Source organism: Cupressus sempervirens, chromosome 11 (assembly GCF_028749045.1).
Source record: "Cupressus sempervirens isolate cs-2001-9-10 chromosome 11, ASM2874904v1, whole genome shotgun sequence".
Lineage (NCBI taxonomy): Eukaryota > Viridiplantae > Streptophyta > Pinopsida > Cupressales > Cupressaceae > Cupressus > Cupressus sempervirens.
The window spans coordinates 583,622,803-583,631,029 of NC_143128.1; positions in this window are offsets into that span (position 1 = coordinate 583,622,803).

An 8,227-nucleotide genomic window follows, 5' to 3' on the forward strand; every position below is an offset into this window, starting at 1 on the left:
GATCTCAAATAATCAAAGTACAATATACCAAAATATGACCATAGAACATAATCATAAGACAAGAAGAATATAACAACTACATAAGGCACATCTGGAAATGACATCCAACTATCAGATCTCAATGGCATAAGAAACACTACCACCTGACCTTGTGGAACCTAAATTACTCACTCCTACCATGCTAAGGAGATAATCTCAAGTCCCAAATGGATAACAATCCAAAGTCATAACAAGAATCTAGGTCAAGGAATCCTAGTAGCAATCTATCTCAAAGGTACCAAGTACACAAGTAACATCTAATCTTAGAGGCATCAAAGACATGTAGGAAACCTCATATGCATGTGGGCAAGTGTCATCACATAAGTCAACTCTAAGGTTACCCTGGTAGTCTCTCTAGATTTTGACCCCCTAGTGACTCTATGTGGCATTAGTATCCTTTCTTATAGACAAGGCATACTAACGAGGCAAGGTCACAACCAAACATCCTCTCTACTCCCATGTTAGGCTATATTAGCACTCAAGGCATGGGCGAGATAATACACTGACTCTTGTTAATTCATTTTAACCCCATTAATGAAATGTCATCACTTACTAATACAAATTACAATGGGTTATCCAAGCAGCCTCTTTAAGGCTCTAGTCTCCATTGCAAGCTACATCCTAGCATACACATAGATAACCTACCCTAAGCTCATCAAAGTATATCTCATAAAATCATAATATTCACATTAGTCCTATACAAATAATTGGAAAATGCAAATAGATAACTGATCGAAGACCTCGTACGTTACACCAAGAAAATCACAATACATGAGCTTACAAAAAAGAACTTGATCTCATCACCCAAACATGTGGATATAACACATTCACTGGGAATAAAATAATCAAAACAACATCACATAAAAGCATCACTTCCCAAGCCTCTAGTAAATAATCTTATTTAGCCAAACTACTAAGTTTCCCTAAAAACTCATCACAAGGTAAAACACGATATCTTGATATGCATTTATAACAAGTATAGTTATTTAGTCTTTTTTTTTATAAATATAATTCCATACAAATTTATTTGCATCAAATTCAAGTTTTCATTTCACAATCATTTCATGGTTGGATAAAGTTTATCAATCACGTTATTAATTTAAATAATCTTAAATAATAAATGATTTAATTAATAACATAAATGTATAATATTGAGAAAAAAGGTTCGGGCAGCAGCACTAAAAAAAAGAAAAAGAATGTTGAGAAGGAAGATTTTGAGGGGGAGAGGGAAAACGGTTATTTTGAAGAAATTGTCAGAGAGCATATAAAAAATAGGGGAGGTAGAAAAGGAAAGGGCAAGGGTTGTCATGATGAGAGGGCTTCTCCTTATTCCAATGATGAGCCCCTGGCTCAATGCTTGGAGAGGAGAAGGAAGTTTGTGCGGCGACAAGATAATAAAAATGTCAATAAGATGAATGAGGATTCTGACTATGCTGATGATGGAGAACAGGGGTCTAAATCTGATGGGGGTGATTTTGCTGGTGGTAGGCTAGGGTCCTCTAGAGGCCTATTTGGTAACCCTGGCTCTATTCAGAAGGACATTGGCATCCTCAAGCATAAAATGGTGCTACTGAACAAGGAAATGGAACAATTGAGCAAAACGGTCAAAGGGGAAAGAACCTTAGGACAACACATTGATAGGCTTTCAGAGGTCATAGGAAATGCAGAAGAAGTGAAAATTCTAATGCACAAGATCCTTGTGATGGAAGCTAAGCAGAGGGTTATGGACAAGGACATTGGCAATATCCAGGGGAAGGTGTCAAAACTTGAAACCAGGTTGGGTAACATGGATAAACAACTTAAACAATTGGTAGATAATATGACTAATTTCCTAAAGAAGAATGAGGCAGATAAAGGCCAGGATTTTCCCTCGGGGGCTGCTTCTCAAGGACCTAGCAAGCGTACTCGGGCCCATTCGAAGAAGATTGAGGAAACCGGTAAGAAAGACGAGGTGAAAGCTACTGCTAAAACCATGCATTCTCTGGTGGACCAGGTTGTGAATTTGATTAATAATCCTTAGTTACTCGATTACTATACCTTTGCTGGACTTTTGTTGTCTTTTCCAACACTGTCTTCTGTGACCTGTTTTTTGTTTTCTAAGGTCTGTTTCATGTTGTTTTTGGTTTCTTCTCTCTGTTGTTCTTTCCTTATGCTACTCTCTAGAATTTTGCTGTTGTAAGGTTTCGGGTCCTTTAAAACCTGTTTTTACTTAATCAAAACATAAATGTATAATATTAGATTAAATCTTAATATCAATTTTATTTCTAAAATATTAATTTGACTTCTATTTAAGTCTAATATTAATATTTGCCTTTCCTTTAATTCATAATGCAACTTGAGATAACTCAAACTTGAAATTATAATTATAATTAAACTATTTACAATTTCTCTCATAATATTTAAATATTCATAACTAGATGATTATATAGCTAACTCAACTATAACTCTTCTTAAAATATAGCTACATCACAAATTATATATATTTATTTACTTATAACTCCACTTGCATTAATAAATATATAACAAGTTATAACCCACTTAGAGTTTTTTTTTTAACAATTAATATTAAAAACCCACTTATAAGAAAATAAGTAGTATTTATTTATTTAATTTTCAAAATAAATAAATAATATATTTTTTAATTAATAGATTATTTATTTTAATTAAAAATTTAATTTATGAAATTAATAATTAATCATAAAAAAATTATTTTTTATTTATAATAAATAAGTTTGAAAATTAAATTATAATTTTATAAAATAAAAATAAACATTCAATTAGTATTGTTCGCATGTCTTTGACCTCTCCAATCATGCAACCATAATATATACTTAGTTTTCTATATTTAGTATAATTGTTTTCACGTGCATGTATAACTTTAGCTATAACATGTTTTTCTCTCAATTAATATTTTGTTTTTCCAATAAATTTTGCAATTAAATTATTTTAGATATAAGAAGAATATTTATCTTTATTTAGAAAATGCATAATAACCACATGAAAAATTTAAAGTTCAAACCCAAGTTGTTCAATTTGTTGTTTTCTTCTAATTTTCTATAATCGAATTAGAAAGGGTTTTAAAAGAATATGGCCATAATAATTTTCAAAATTTTGCTAGAGTTTTCCTCAATCACATTTTCTTGATTAATAAGATTTCATTTTCAAAATCTACAACATAATTCCTTATCCAAAGATTAATACAATGAAATAATAAGCGTTATGCAAGCACCCAGGAAGACACAAAGTAGATAGATCTTTCAATAAAATTCTACAATGAGTTTTCAAACCCTACCTCAAAATAATAGCTAGAATCTGAGACAACTTATGAATGCATGCAAATCCAAACCCTCTGAAACTTTCAAAAATTATTTTGCTCTAATTCCAATTTTTGCTCCCCAAGACCTATGTGTGGAGAAATGAGCTCTAATATCCTAATAAAGAATTTCTCAACCTAGGGTTTCGATTTTACCAACATGAAAAAGTCTTTACTTTTATTATTTTAATTAATTTAATTCTTTGTGCATACTGTTTGCGTTTTAATTATAATAAGCTTTATTTTAATTATTTTCACTTGCATTTATTAAATAATAAGACGTAATTAGAAAGTATATTTATTAATTTAACTAATACTAATATTTAGAGTTCATATTATAAATGAAACTTCTAAATTAATTATTATTAAATTAAATAAATATAATTACACCAAATTTAGACTTTTAAATAAATTTTTTAATTTATTTTCTCTATTTAATTAATTTCTCAATTAATTAAATATAATGAAAATTTCATTTTTCTTTATAAATTTTTTGTTTAATTAAGTCTTTTAATAATCTCTTTAGTTGATTTAACTATACTTGAAAATCACAACATACCCACAAACTCAATAAGATAAAACTCGACTAAAAAGGCAAAGTACGAATCAAACTCAAAGGTTAAAAAATCTTGAATTCACGTTACTTTGACAAATTTGGAAAGGTAAATAAATAAAATACCTATCCTATATTTTAGGATAATTGGCTCAAGTTTGGGATTTGGAATCAAGAACTATCTTCCCTCTTTACCATTGAGATACTGCGATAGGGCACATGCATCCTAGCAAATCAAGGAAGTCGATGCCCGATACTTGCAATCTGCATAAATGTTGAACATATATATATATATATATATATATATATATATATATATATATATATATATATATATATATATATATATATATATATATATATAAACTAAATAGGCAATGGTAGGAAGTGGTACATCATGTAGATCCTGAGTAGCAGGTGACTACGACTGCCTCCCTCAACCACATCATAAATGTCAAACATAAAGTAAAACATACATGTACACCATACACATGCAAGTATGGGGTAAGTTACCGTATAAATAATCCATCTAACTATCATCATGAAACAACTGAAATCACTATATGAAACATACAAAGCATCATCATCGAAAGAATAACCATGGACACAATAAATAATCGAGTATCAAGTAGCTCATCAAATAAATAAACTAAATAATTGAGTATCAAGTAGCTCATCAAATATATAAACTAAATATGAAATAACATCAATCAAATCAACTAACCAAGTACCACTAAATCATAACACACAACCATAAAAGTTGGCCTAAAAGAATTCAACAACAAAACATGAAAGGTAAACTAGGGATAGGCACTACAGGTTGTGTCTCTTGGATTTCCAAAAGATGCAACATTTGGATTTTCAATGTATATGTATCAAATCCATTCCATATATCATGGGGAGATTGTGGAAGATGAATCACACTGTATGAGGGGTAAGGATTCAAAAAAATTAAAAGGAAGCTCAAGCGACAACCATGATCAATGTTTAAGACATTCAAGACATATAAATCATGAATAAATGATAAGGCAAAGAGGTATGATCATATTTTGAATATGGTATCGAAGCAAGTTTAATGTGAAATATGAAGAGAGTGTGAGGAACATATAGTGGATGGGAAGCTTTGAACTTTCAAGCAGAGATCTTGGAATGATCAAACATTTCATTATTTTACTTCATATCTACGTGGTCTATTCAAGCAAGGAGAATGGTTGAATAATTCTAAAACAATAAACAAGCTTCCTTAAAGATGGTGGACAACGATGAGTAGAGAAAGGGTGGATAAGCAGAGACATTGCAGAGGACAAGTTTCAAAATCAAACCAAAAGAAAATAAATAAATAAATTTATACACAACGTAATGGTGAGTAGAACCAATCGAGGATTTCTAAACATAGTCACACCATTATACAGGGTCATCTCACATTAAGGAAAAATCTCTATAAGCCAAGGAAAGTCATGCAACATTGAATGGAGAACAAACAAAAACATAGTATTTGGTCTCAAGCCTTCCAATGTGGATAGACAATGATAAAGCTAAGGACATGCCTTCAAAAAAATACAATACCTTCATAACCATCACCGTCAACATTATAAACCAGCAGTTGGAAATCACAAACAGGGGATAAAATATCCACATCATAGGTAGAGTGGATAGGATGATAGAAAGGAAATGAAGGATTCAAAGGAAATCTACAAAGCATAAATGATTTAACTAAGGAAATTTGAGGAGAAGGATAACGAGAAGAAATGAATAAAACCAAAGGAGTAAGACACTTGTGATAGCGTAGCAAGTTGGTCAAGTGTAAACACAATATTATCCATAGTGCTAAGAGCTCTAATAAATAAGAGAGAATAATATTAGAGAGGATAGGGATACATGTATATATTAGAACATAAATATATATCCATATAACAGAATATAGGTGCGATAAAAGATAGCAATATTGGTATTATAAAATCAGTGCCTTTAGTAGCAAGTATAGGAATTGGAGACATAGAGGAATTAGCTACAGTAAATAGAGACCATCAAGGGACTGGTCATTATTTATGATTGTCCATTATTCTAATAAGAATTAAATTCTAAACTAAGAAGATAATATAAAGAAGAGAGACTAAAACCATGATCATAGAGAATTCAATATAATCTCAAAGGCAACACAGAGGTGTGTTATATCTATCTTTTTATTAAATAATTTATAATATGATTAGATCCAAGTTAACCTTGGTAGAGGATATTTATTATGGATGTCAATTTTCTCTAAAAGATAACTTAGAGATTAGAGGACATTCAGAAATGAATGTCACTGGGATTGGAATCCCTGAGAGGGATTTAAAGGAAATCTCTTAGAGACAATATATATTGTAGTGGTTAATCATATGCATATGTTAGAGACAAGAGACTTGGTTAGATGTGGGATCTCTACCTAATAGTGTTGTAATGAGCATAATCATTACCAGAGATCCCCGAGGCCTTAGGGAGACACTCTTCACATAACAATTGCCTAATTGAGAATTAGTTCTCATCATAAGGTTAGGTAATCCGAGGAGATTTCCTTATGAAGGATTAAGAGGGTTAGTAAAGGATAACATTTAGTTGTTATTTAATTAATTCATTAGTTCTAACATGTTCTAGACTTTTAATGTGTATATTTTATCATGGACTAACAATCTATCGCAAGTTCCAACATTCATTCCTTGAGCTAGAAGTAGAGACATTACATTCTTATGATTTAGGTCCTAATGTATATATTTGTAAAACATTTCCTTTTATTGGGGATTATCAACCAAATAAGACAAATTGTGGTTGTTTATCTTGAATATAAGTAGGGTCTAGGTTCTAGTTTTAGTAGTGTTAGAGGTGTGAGGAAGGAAAGTGCAAGCTATGCAACAAAAGTGATAGATTGTCAAATATAGTTTGGAAGTAGTTGGAAGGTTAGACTTCTAATTTTGAAGGATGATCAACTAAAAATTGGTAGTAGTTATATATTGACAACGGTGATGTGGTGAAGTTTCATTTGCAAACCAACTTGATGATTATCTAGTGATATTCTTTTGTATTATGTACTTTGTCCTAAGTTTTTTTGGTGTGTTTTCATTGTTACTTTCCTTGTTGGAAGGTTAGACATCTCCCTTAGGGATTCTTTGATCTTGATTGCATTATTAGTATCAAAGATGGGTATGGTTGTTGGTTGTAGATTGTGCGAGTACTTGGAATCCAATGTATCAACTTGTATGTCTTATTTTTGTAGAGTGATAGAAGAGAAGATTATGATATGAATCAACCAAATGCTAATGCAAGGTGGAAAGGAATGGATTAGGCTATTGAAAGATTGAGTTCATAGTAGTAAACTTGGTTGTGGGGTGACAAAAGAGTATATATGTTCCACAATTGTGGAGGTTACATTGGAAGGGTTGGCTAGTTGGTGAAGTTGATTAGTTTTATTGTTACCAAATAGACCTAACCACTAGAGGAGGATTCTTTGTGTTGGTATATTGTCATGTTGGGTTTGGAAAATCAACATTTGTAATCAAATCACCAAACATGAGGAATTTAATATTGGCATCTTGGTAAACATGTCACTTAGAAGGATGAATCCTTGGAGACTAGATAAAATGGATGATTTCAAATATGAGGTAAGGATTGAGATCTAGAATGCTTTAGTTGGGGCTAGGAGGAATATTGAGATAAATTATGAGTTTGAGGAGGCTATTGAAGATCTAGAGACAAAATATGTGGATATTCATATTGAAGAGGAAAGAGTATTGAGAGTTATTATAGAAATAGGTAAGAGTCTTAGAATTGATATTGCATATTTTTCTAGTTCTTTACACCCATTGGAATTGATAGATTAAATTATTGAACAAGAAAATTACTTTGAGCTTGAAGATGTTAAGGATCCATAGAGAGTTAGGTTAGTACAAACTAATTTGAATGGTCATGGTGCCTTATAGTGGAAAGAATTGTAGAAAGATGGAGAAAATAATGGTGAACCAAAGATGACTAGTTGGAGAGTTATAGTTTCTAGACTTAAGGCTAAGCTCATACTAGGTGATTATGAACTTGAATTGTTTAAGAGGCTAAAAAATCTAAAGCATAAAGATTTATTAGTTAGAGAGTAAATTGAGGAGTATACAAGATACAATTAGGTCTAGGCACTAAGAGTCATCCACAAAGAAGGTGGCTAGATATATTAATGGTCTGAGACTTAACATTCAAAATGAGTTAAGTATGCAAAGGATTGGTTTAATTGAATCCTTATCAGTATGCCCTAAAGGAAAATGATAAGTTGAAGATATGGTAAATTATCCTTAGGGTTAGGG